Here is a 12,455-nt window from a genome sequence, read left to right on the forward strand (position 1 = left end):
ATGTAAACATTATTAAAGTGAATAGTGTTCCTTTATTAAAGTGGCCTGTGATTTCAAGCCTGTGTATATAGGGCAGCAGCCTCTAAGGTGCAGGATTACATAACCGGATGGAAGCCGCTCAGTGATGGCTATTTAACAGTCTAATGGCCTTGAGATAGAAGCTGATTTTCAATCTCTCAGTCCCAGCTTTGATGCAGCTGTACTGACCTCGCCTTCTGGATGATAGCGGGGTGAGAAGGCAATGGCTCGGGTGGTTGTTGTCCTTGATGATCTTTTTGGCCTTCCTGTGACATCGGGTGCTGTATGTGTCCTGGAGGGCAGGTAGTTTGGCCCCGGTGATGCGTGGGGCAGACCGCACCACCCTCTGGAGAGCCCTGCGGTTGCGGGCGGTGCAGTTGCCGTACCAGGCGGTGATACAGCCCGACAGGATGCTCTCAATTGTGCATCTGTAGAAGTTTGTGAGGGTTTTAGATGCCAAGCCAAATTTCTTCAGCCTCCTGAGGTTGAAGAGGCACTGTTGCTTCTTCTTCACCACACTGTCTGTGTGGGTGGACCATTTCAGATCGTCAGTGATGTGTACACCGAGGAACGTGAAGCTTTCCACCTGCTCCACTGCGGTCCAGTCGATGTGGATAGGGGGCACTCCCTTTGCTGTTTCCTGAAGTCCACGATCAGCTCCTTTGTTTTGTTGACATTGAGTGAGAGGTTATTTTCCTGGCACCACCCTCCCAGGGCCCTCATCTCCTCCTCCCTGTAGGCTGTCTCGTCATTGTTGGTAATCAGGCCTACTACTGTTGTGTTGTCTGCAAACACACACACACATATACAGACGAGCTAAATCGTTGGTGTGTGTGGCTGTATGCCTGCTTGTGTGAGCATACGTGTGGGTGTGTGTGTGTGTGTGTGTGTGTGCATATGTGTGTGTTGCTCACAGTTTGAATTAATTGTTATGTGTTTATCACTATGGTTATATGTATATAGTATACTAACAGAGAGGAAATTCACCTTGTATAATTTCTGCTGAATGTCATCCTATGGTTTCCATGTTGTCTTCATGTAACCTTATTATACAGTATGTAAGCCTATTGTGTTGACCCATTCTGAACAAGTTTTCCAGTTTTCCAGTTTTAATGTCACATGCACAAGTACAGTGAAATGCCTTTCTTGCAAGAGCTAACCCCAACAATGCAGTAATCAATAACAATGTAGAACAAAAACACACAAGATATAAAAATAAGAAAAACATGATAAAGTAAGTAAGCATACTATATACAGGGTCAGTTCCAATACCATATTTACAATGTGCAGGGATACTGGAGTGATAGAAGTAGATATAAATAGGGGTAAGGTGACTAGGCATCAGGATATATGATAAACAGAGTAGCAGCAGGTATATGCTGGTCCAAAAGGCTCCTTAACAGCTTCTACCCCCAAGCCATAAGACTGCTGAACATTTAATTAAATGGCCACCCGGACTATTTACGTTGTTTTTACACTGCTGCTACTTGCTCTTTATTATCTATGCATAGTCACTTTACCCCTACCTACATGTACTAATTACCTCCACTAACCTGTACCCCCGCACATTGACTTTTTATTTTTTACTTTAGTTTATTTAAGGCCCAGTGTGCATAGAGACAGTGCAAAAATAAGAATAAAATATAAAGGTCAACTCAGATAGTCTGTGTAGCTATTTAGTTAGCTATTTAGTTAGCTATTTAGTTAGCTATTTAGCAGTCTTATGTCATGGGGATAGAAGCTGTTCAGGAGCCTGTTGGTGTCAGACTTGATGGACCAGTAGCGCTTGCCATGCGGAAGCAAAGCGAGAACAGTCTACGGCTTGGGTGGTTGGAGTCTTTAACGATTTTCCGGGTCTTCCTTTCACACCTCCTGATATAGAGGTCCTGGATGGCAGGGAGTTCAGCCCCAGTGATGTACTGGTCAGTCCGCACCACCCTCTGTAGCGCCATGCGATCGAGGGCGGTGCTATTGCCATACCAAGCTGTGATGCAGCCAGTCAAGACGCTCTCAATGGTACTACAGCTGTAGAACCTTTTGAGGATTTGAGGGCCCATGCCAAACCTTTTAGACCTCCTGAGGGGGAAGAGGCGCTGTCGCGCCTTCTTCATGGCTGTGTGCATGTGGACCATTTTAAGTTCTTCGTGATTTGGACACTGAGGAACTTGAAGCTCGAGACCCGCTCCACTGCAGACCCGTCAATGTGGATGGGGGCGTGCTAGCCCCCGTTTCCTGTAGTCCACGATCAGCTCTCTGGTCTTACTGATGTTGAGGGAGAGGTTGTTGTTCCGACCCCACACTGCCAGATCACTGACCTCCTCCCTGTAGGCTGTCTCATCATCGTCGGTGATCAGGCCTACCATCATCGTGTCGTCAGCAAACTTAATGATGGTGTTGGAGTCGTGCGTGGCCACGCAGTCGAGGGTGAACAGGGAGTACAGGAAGGGACTAAGTGTTGAGGGTCAGCGTGGCGGAGGTGATGTTGCCTACCCTCACGCCTGGGGTCAGCCCGTCAGGAAGTCCAGTTGCAGAGGGAGGTGTTCAGTCCCAGGGTCCTAAGCTTGGTGACGAGCTTGAAGGGGACAATGGTGTTGAACGCTGAGCTGTAGTCAATGAACATCATTCTCACATAGGTATTCCTCTTATCTAGGTGGGTGAGGGCAGTGTGGAGCGCAATTGAGATTGCGTCGTGTATGGATCTGTTGGGGCGGTATGCAAATTGGAGTGGGTCTAGGGTGGCTGGGATGATGGAGTTGATGTGTGTTATAACCAGCCTCTCAAAGCACTTGATGATACATTAATCATATTAAAGAGAACTCATTAACTTGAATCAGCTTCATCATTGGGGGGTTGGGGGTGTGTGTGGGGGGGTGTTTGTGGTAAGATACTGAGTGTCAGTTCCTCAGCGTCTTTTACATTACTCGTCTGATGTCCTGGCCCCAATCTATAGCTCTGTAGAAAGGGTTGAATAAGTATCAGCAACAAGGTGAAAGATGCTCTTATATTTGACCCTCAACACAGAGATCCACAGAACATTTAAACACAGCAGCTATAAAGCAATAGAGTATATCACTTTATAGTACAAATGGCACCCTATTCCCTACACAGTGCCCTGGTCAAAAGTAGTACACTATATAGGCAATAGGGTGCAATTTGGGATGTGGAACAAGTATCTGTAGAGCCAGTTAGGATGTTGTTCCACTTTCCTGCCACTAGAGGTCACAGGTCTCCTCTGATATTGGGCTCTTGTCAAAGATGGTAGTTCTGTAGATAAGGAATAGGCTGCCATTTGGGACGACCTGAACATGGGCTCCTCATGAGGTCACTGAGACAGAGGCCAGTCTGGGAAGACTATGTTTATCTATGCATCACCATTGGGTATTTATATCCCACACCACCTGTGTGCTATGTGTATGTGTGTGTGAGTGCACATCTACAAGTGTGTGTGTGTTTATGCATATCTGTGTGTGTGCGTGCGCGTATGTGTGTGTGTGTGTGAGAGAGCGTGCGTGTGTGTGTGTGTGCCTGATAGTACTTGCGTGAGCGAGCCATGCCCTGAGGCCCTATTTTAACCCATCTCCTCAGTCTCATTGTCTGTCACAGTTCCAGCCCCTCAAATCATTAATGTCTGAATCAGCTGGAGACTGGGAGGAGGAGAGGAGAGGAGGAGGTGGGGGGGGAGAAGTGAAGAGAGGTGTGAATGGAAAGAGAAGAGAGTGATAGTAACTTAAATTGAACCCACTTGTCATAAGGACTACATAACACTGTCATAACACTGTCATAACACTGTCATACCAATAATATAAAGACGTTATAAACAATTATAGAGCTTTAGCCTTTGGTTCCCCTGCTTGGAATACGATTTGTGTCTGTATAGTGATCTAGTGTGTGTGTGTGTGGACTTGTGTCTGTGTGCGTGTCTGTGCGCGTGCCTGCATATATATACCTACAGGTGGGTGGTCTGTCTGTTCTATGTAACAGACTGTGTGTATTTATGACAGAGAACTGAAACACTGTAGGAGGAGGAGGAGGAGGAGGAGGAGGAGGAGGAGGGTAGGAGGGGAGAAGAGGGATAAGAGGATGGAAGAAGATGGGAAAGGCGTGGAGAGGAGGAGAGGATGAGAGGATGAGAGGTACATAACAGGTCATAAAGTGCAACTGAACAAAGCATCAAACCTCAAGCACCGAATTATAAGGAATCTTTAATAAAAGATAGACGTGTTACACCCTAGCAAAGAGGATACAGACACAGACACATGATGCGCGCGCACACGCACACACACACACACACACACACACACACACACACACACACAGACAGACACACAGATAATGTATGTCTTACTATACTTGTGAGGACTTTTCGGGGACCAACAATTGATTCCCATTCATAATCCTATTTTCCCTAACCCTAAACCTAACCCTAACTCCTAACCTTCACCGTAACCCTAATTCTAATTCTAAACCTAACCCTTAACCTAATCCCTAAACCTAAAAAGCCTTTATTGTAAGTGAGGACCGGCAGCATTTCCTCACTTCCCTGAATTTTAGTTGGTTTACTATTCTTGTACCCACAAGTATAGTAAAACATGTACACACACACACACACACACACACACACACACACACACACACACACACACACACACAAAACACTGCTCTACAGAGAGAAGGCAGAGAGCACCAAAGGGACAGAGTTATCATCAAGGCCTTAACAGTCAGAGCTGTAAGACTAGTTTAGGCCTGGATTCAATCCGTGGCGTGCTACACCGCATGTCACTATACAACCAGCAATGCAGCTTTTAAAGGCATTTGCCCCGACATTCACGGAGATCGTATTCATGGTAAACATCTTGTGGGCCTCCATTTTTTAAAGATTGTTATAGTGCGTGAAAGAATTGAATCCCAGCCTTAGTCATTTACATATTTGGCAGGAAATGGTGACGGTTGGCTGTGATTGGTTAATGATGCATACAGCATACAGAACTATAGGGTCAGGAATTTTTCCTGGTAATGAAGGTCACGTGGTCTAGAAAAACTCCAGGTCCTGATATATGACATCATGACACCCACACACACACAGTAATAATGAAAGGAGAGAGAACCAACAGTGTATTTACAAAACATCGTCATTCTTTTTGGCCTTGATTCAGAGCAGTAAAGCTATAAGTACGTACACCACGCAATAAAGTATGTCAAATGTTGCTATCACGTAATCACCACAGATTTTTGAGTTCTTGAATGTCAAAGAGGGGAAAAACTATTCTGATTCGCTGGTCTCTCATGGGTTTTGTTGCTTTATGTAGGCTACGTTGCTATGTGAACGACCAGTCGCAGTCATAGCCTATCAGACGCTACGCTGGTGATCCACCCGCCCACTTTCACACTCCCTGTTGTGACTTCCTAGACTTTATTAGGATATAATATCTGTCACTTAGCAGACGCTTTTATGCAAAGCCACTAATAGAACAGTGTCAATGAGTGAATACAGTATGTTTTTAATATGTGTGTATGATCCTTGTGAGAAGTGAACCAGTTACCTTGGATTTGCTAGCGCCACACTCTTACCAACTTTGGGGATGGTGAGGGAGAGGGAGAGGGAGAAGGATGTAGAGAAAACACCTTACAGAACAGAGCTGTGACACCAGGTCAATATCATAGAATTCTACATACAGTTCATCAACGTCATGGCAACTGGATAGAAAAAAGGAGGCAGACAAGAAAGGAGAGGAAAGAAGGGGAGCAGGAGAATAAGGAAGGAAACAAGGAGAGGACGATTAAAGCACATCCCTGTCCAGGAAGCTCAAGAGAATAAAAGAGAGATCAGGGGAGGAGAGAAAAGAGAGGAGGAAGTGGGAGAGCAGGAGAGAAAAATAAGGTTAAAGGTTGAACAGATCAGATCAGGAGCGGATTTAAAAGAAGAGAAGGAATGAGAGGAGGAAGAAAAGCAGACCGGAGGAAGAGAAGGGGTGTGTCCCAATAACCTGTCCTTCTTCCTGAAGTGTGCACTCGTTCACTACTCCCCACAAATGTAAAAGCATTGGAGTAGTGTAGGTGTGGGCTACAAGGAGGTTCCATATACCAATAATTTCATTTCAAATCCATGAAGGGAAGTGAACAAGTGCACACTTCGGGAGAAAGGGGGGATTATTGAGGCGCAACCATGGAGATTGAGTAATAGGAAGGGAGGAGCAGGGTCAAATGTCAGGTCAAAGATGAGAGGTGAGAGATCAGGGGTCAGAGGTTAAAGTGTTCCCTCATCCAGCAGTTTGTTGATCCCGTTGCAGATCTTCCTCAGGTACAGTCTGTACTCCTCTCCGTCGCCGTACAGCTCGGCCAGGAACTCCCCGTGGGCGAAGTGGTTGAACACGTGGTCGATGCGAGTGTGCGACCGCGGGGTCAGGTGCTGCTCCACCAGCGCATGCAGAAGGTCCCGGCATTCCAGCAGCAACTCTGACAGAATCGCGGTGGTCGAACGTGTAGTCCACCTCGTAGAAGCTGACCGCCCGTCATGGCCGCCTGGTTCATCTTCTTCTTGAAGCGTTCGACCGTGTCCAGTTCGTCTGGGCTGAACTGGTGGTTGCGGTACAGGATGCCGATCTTCAGGGCGATCTTGATGACGTCTTTGACGATCTTGTGGGCCTCCTTCTTGCTCTTGGTGAACTCCCGGCTTGCCTTGTACAGCTCATCCAGGATCTCACTGCTGACGTCGTCCGTCAGGAGGTTGGCCACCACCATGGTCGCCATCTTGGATAGGATCTTCTTCTGCGCCTGGAGGGCCAGGGAGCGGGAGTTGAAACTCTCCTGGCCTGGAGGGGGGAGAGAGGGTGGAGAAGGAGCGGAGAGAGAGGGAGATGGGGAGGAGAGGAGGGTGGGGCAAAAGAGGGGTGGGGGAGAGAGTGAAGTAGGGGGGAGAGAGGTGGGGAGAGGGGGGATGGAGGAGGGTGAGGTAAGAGGAAGGAGGAGGAGAGAGGGGGAAGGGGGAGATTGGGGGAGTAATGGGAGAGAGGGAGAGAGAGGTGGAGAGGTGGAGATGAAGGAGAGAGAGAGTTAGTGTTTAGCTCCATAGCCCACCCAGTCAAACACACATTCCTCTCTGTCTCTCTGTTTAAAGTTCTTGTCAAAGAGAAGGACAAATCAGGACCAAACACACAGAGAAGAAGAGATGCTTTATACTAACCCTCCTTTTAAAGTCATAGTCAGGCACTTCTTACAGTGAACACATACTGTAAACTCAGAGTACAGGAGTCAAACTCATAATACTTTATCACATAGGTCTACAGTTAACTGTGCTTGTCAGACAAGCAGCAATTATATTAGTAGCATTAAAGGGGAAGTCTAGAGAGGATCAGTACCTGGATCAGTAACGGTTAAATTAAGTAGGTACAGTAAATTATCTGGAAAACCAAACCATCTGAAAGAGGAATTTTCCTTTCCTTCACTTGCAGTGAAATGGCCGACACACACACACACACACACACACACACACACACACACACACACACACACACACACACACACACACACACACACACAGTGTGATAGTCGTGATAGCTTGGCGTCATTTACCTCTTACATTCTCTAACATAAAAAAAAAACATAAAGCCTCTCTGGCTATTTTCTCTCCAGTCAAACAACACTTATGTTACATAATCATTCCACTCCTTCATACTACAGTAAAACTACAGTGGTCTGACTGACTGGTAGACTGAGGAGGATAGTGATTGACTGATAGACTGAGGGAGACAATGACTGACTGATAGACTGAGGGAGACAATGACTGACTGGTAGACTGAGGAGGATAGTGATTGACTGATAGACTGAGGGGGACAATGACTGACTGATAGACTGAGGGAGACAATGACTGACTGGTAGACTGAGGAGGATAGTGACTGACTGATAGACTGAGGGGGATAACGACTGACTGATAGACTGAGGGAGACAATGACTGACTGGTAGACTGAGGAGGATAGTGACTGACTGATAGACTGAGGGGGACAATGACTGACTGGTAGACTGAGGAGGATAGTGACTGACTGATAGACTGAGGAGGATAGTGACTGACTGGTAGACTGAGGAGGACAGTGACTGACTGGTAGACTGAGGGGGATAATGACTGACTGGTAGACTGAGGGGGATAACGACTGACTGATAGACTGAGGGAGACAATGACTGATTGGTAGACTGAGGAGGATAGTGACTGACTGGTAGACTGAGGAGGATAGTGACTGACTGGTAGACTGAGGAGGATAATGACTGACTGGTAGACTGAGGGGGATAATGACCCTGTGACTGAACAAATGAATGAATGAATGAATGAAAGAAAGAATGAACAATAATACATAGATAGATAGATAAATGAATGAATGAATAAATGAATACATAAATACATGAATAAATACATAAATTACTAAATCACATGTGTCACATGTATGAAGAACAGAAGCTATAGCTGGCTTGTAATGAAGAGGAAGACTAGAAACAGACTTCCCTTCAAAGAAATGCCAGCAGGCTAATATATAGCATGTGTTTGAGTTTGTGTGCATGTCAGGCACGCACACACTCGCACACACACACACACACACACACACACACACACACACACACACACACACGCAATGGGTTTTATTTTGATCCCACCCAGCACCAAATTACACACCACATATCAACCATTATGATTAAAGATGAGAGAAATGAAAATGCTTTTTTTCTTCTTGGCTTTTTTCTAGTTTCCCTGAGTAGGAATTTAGCCTGGGGGAGGGGAGAGAGAGACGGAGAGAGACTGAGAGAGACGGAGAGAGGCAGAGAGAGACGGAGAGAGACAGAGAGAGGCGGAGCGATATAGAGAGGCAGAGAGAGACAGAGAGAGACAGAGAGAGACAGAGAGAGACGGAGCGACAGAGAAAGACGGAGAGAAACAGAGAGAGACAGAGAGAGATTTAGAGATAAGCCTGACATATCCCCTCCTTTCTCTTTTGCTGGCCTGTGCAGTAGCCCCATATCTGCTCTCTTTCTCTCTCCAACAAGATCTCACAGTTTGACCAATTTGACTTCAGATTCCGACATTTGTCCACGTGTCTCCAAACGTCCAATGTGTTTTGGACATCCTGTGTTGCTCTGCTGCTGTCGCCGGCGCCTCGCGGCTGGTTAAGTTAGGCAATAACTTCAGGCATAAATAATGAGTGCATGTCACTGGGATTAAGCACGTTTCCCTCGGAGCCGGAGCTCGCAGCTAATATTCTATTTTATTAGAATAGAACATTGTCTGTATCATCAACAGCCTTTCTTTGGAATCGTAAACACACACAAAGTGCACACATACGCAAGCAGGCACACACACATAACTGCTATCTATATCTGTCACAGCCATCGTTTCCCTGTAACTAACATCCCGCAGTTCTGAATCAATCCTTTGTTCTAGTGTGCTTCTCATTTCCCCCAGTCCTCTGGAGGGTTATGTGTCTGTTATGAGGCTCTGACTGCATCTCAAATGCCACCCTATTGCCTATATATTCCACTATAGGTCCATAGGGCTCTGGTCAAAAGTAGAGCACTATATAGAGAATAGGTTGCTATTTGGGACGCAGCCTCAGAGTAACATAACATGATAGACAACTTGTTGAAACAATCGTATTTCAAAACAACAGAAATATAATTGTAACACTACTACAAGTTTGACAAACGTCACAAATCCAAAGCAGTGAACCCACACTGTGGTAGGCTATGTTGCCGTTTGATTGAACCCACACTGTGGTAGGCTATGTTGTCGTTTGATTGAACCCAGACTGTGGTAGGCTATGTTGCCGTTTGAACTCTGATGTTTCACACCAAAGATAAAAGAGGAGCAGAGGAGAGAACCTGACAAAAGGAGGTGTGAGAGAAGTGACAGAGTGTGTGAGATGGAGGGAGAAAGGGGGAGAGAGAGGCAGAGAGCGAGAGAGGGAGAGAGAAGGAGAGGGAGAGAGAAGGAGAGGGAGGGAGAGCGAAGGAAAGAGAGGGAGAGAGAGGGAGAGAGCGAGAAAGGGGGAGAGAGAAGAATAGAGAGGGAGAGAGAAGGAAAGAGAGGGAGAGAGAAAGAAAAGGATGGTAATAGGAGGGAGATAGCTTTTAGCACAGAAGTGAAGAGGGTATAACAGGGAATTGGTGTGTGTGTGTGTGTGTTTGTGTGTGTGTGTTTGTACGTGTGTGTGTGTGTGTGTCCTCTCAGACCTGTAGCTAATGCAGGCAGGGTGGCACAGAGTCCTCACCTCTCTTGTGCTTCTCATAAGCAACTTGATCTCACAAGCCCAGGTCGATATTTGACATTTATCCAACAACTGCAAACCTCTCATCTCCCCATCTGTTGATCATATGGTTGTCTGGAAAGAGAGAGAGAGAGAGATGCCTCTCCTGACCTGAAGTAACACTGTAGCCTTGGCACACAGACACAGACAATATACAGTATACAATATGATACACTCTATTGTTCAAGAGGAAAGTTGTCTTGGACATACCAGACACTGATTACTATCTACACTCTGCTTGTTTTGAAAGATGTGTGTAGTTACAGCAGCTATAAAACAGGCATTATACTCTCTTCCCCCACTCTCTCCTTTTATTCCCTCCCTCTTTCTCCTCCTCTCTTTCACTTTTTCGTTCATTCTTTCTCAATCTATTGTTCAGCTGACTGAAGTACGGAGATTCTAGTACAAGAGTGCACACACACAAACACACACTAACACACACACACACACACATGATAGCTGTCACTCAAAATGCCAAAAGTAAAACCAAGTTTAGGTATTAACTACGATTGGTTAAGGTAAAGGGTTAAGGTTTAGCATATTGAATATGCTATCCTCGTAGCAGTGCTGTAGCTCACGGTTTAAGCCTGTCCTCAACCCCAACCCCAACCCCAACCCCAACCCCAACAACATCCCCAACCCCAACAACATCCCCAACCCCAACAACATCCCCAACCCCAACAACATCCACAACCCCAACAACATCCCCAACACCATCGCCAACCCCAACCCCATCCCCAACCCCATAGCTCGTCGTGAGCCTACTAGATGTTAATAAGTGCTTGCGTTGCCCCTAGTGGCCGTTAGGAAATTGCAATGAAAAAAATGACACCCCATGCCATAATTTCACCATTTGATATATGCCAAAATATGCCATAATTCACTAGAGTTTGGCCTGGAATTAGAGCTAGCTAAGTATATCCATCCAACTAAATTAGGTGTTAATCTTATGTTATATGTGACAACTAAATGTTCCATGTCAACGTTTAGTACATGAACTGTCAACCAGCATTGAGGAGATGATAGCTGTGTTAGTAGGTCTAGCCAGAGACTAGATAGCCTGTCTCTAGCTATGTTAGCTGGCTAGCAGAGACTAGATAGCCTGTCTATAGCTACGTTAGCTGGCTAGCAGAGATAGCCTGTCTCTAGCTATGTTAGCTGGCTAGCAGAGACTAGATAGCCTGTCTATAGCTACGTTAGCTGGCTAGCAGAGACTAGATAGCCTGTCTCTAGCTATGTTAGCTGGCTAGCAGAGACTAGATAGCCTGTCTATAGCTACGTTAGCTGGCTAGCAGAGACTAGATAGCCTGTCTTTAGCTATGTTAGCTGGCTAGCAGAGACTAGATAGCCTGTCTATAGCTACGTTAGCTGGCTAGCAGAGACTAGATAGCCTGTCTATAGCTATGTTAGCTGGCTAGCAGAGACTAGATAGCCTGTCTATAGCTATGTTAGCTGGCTAGCAGAGACAATATGTCTTTGTTCCAACCACTGTTTTCAGAACGCTGAGTCAACACCTTCTGCTGCGTTACATCAGAACACACATCCCGGAACCCTGCCAGGCCCGGAATGCTGATCTCCGACTCCGGAACGGGCGGTGGAATGGGACGAAGGTTTGTTTTGGGAAGGTTCCCAAGTCATCATAGGATGGAGTTATTAGAAACAGCAGCTAAGACAAACTAGACTGTTACTGAATAAAGCCCCCAGGCTGGGATGGACTAATTACACTCACGACTGCACTGTCTGTGTGTGTGTGTTTGTGTGTTCTATGTTTCTGTGAGAATCAGTCATGCACCATTAATAGTAACAGAAACATGATCATCCTTCTCCAGGTCCCTTTTGGAAAAAATTGTGTTTGACCAGATACAATGCTATTTTACATTAAACAAATTGACAACAGACTTTCAGCACAGTTATAGGGAAGGAAATTCAACATGCACGGCACTTACACAAATGACTGATGATTGGCTGAGAGACATTGATGATAAAAAGATTGTGGGGGCTGTTTTGTTAGACTTCAGTACAGCTTTTGACATTATCGATCATAGTCTACTGCTGGAAAAACGTATGTGTTATGGCTTTACACCCCATGCTAAATTGTGTATAAAGAGTTACCTGTCTAACAGAACACAGAGGGTGTTATTTAATGGAAGCCTC

At 45.8% G+C, this 12,455-nt stretch overlaps 1 pseudogene; it reads right to left on the reverse strand.

The window, feature by feature from the left end:
- Positions 1-4,434: 4,434 nt before the first annotated feature.
- Positions 4,435-12,455, reverse strand: part of LOC121562169 — a 36,232-nt pseudogene continuing 28,211 nt past the window's right edge.

Source organism: Coregonus clupeaformis, unplaced genomic scaffold (assembly GCF_020615455.1).
Source record: "Coregonus clupeaformis isolate EN_2021a unplaced genomic scaffold, ASM2061545v1 scaf1041, whole genome shotgun sequence".
Lineage (NCBI taxonomy): Eukaryota > Metazoa > Chordata > Actinopteri > Salmoniformes > Salmonidae > Coregonus > Coregonus clupeaformis.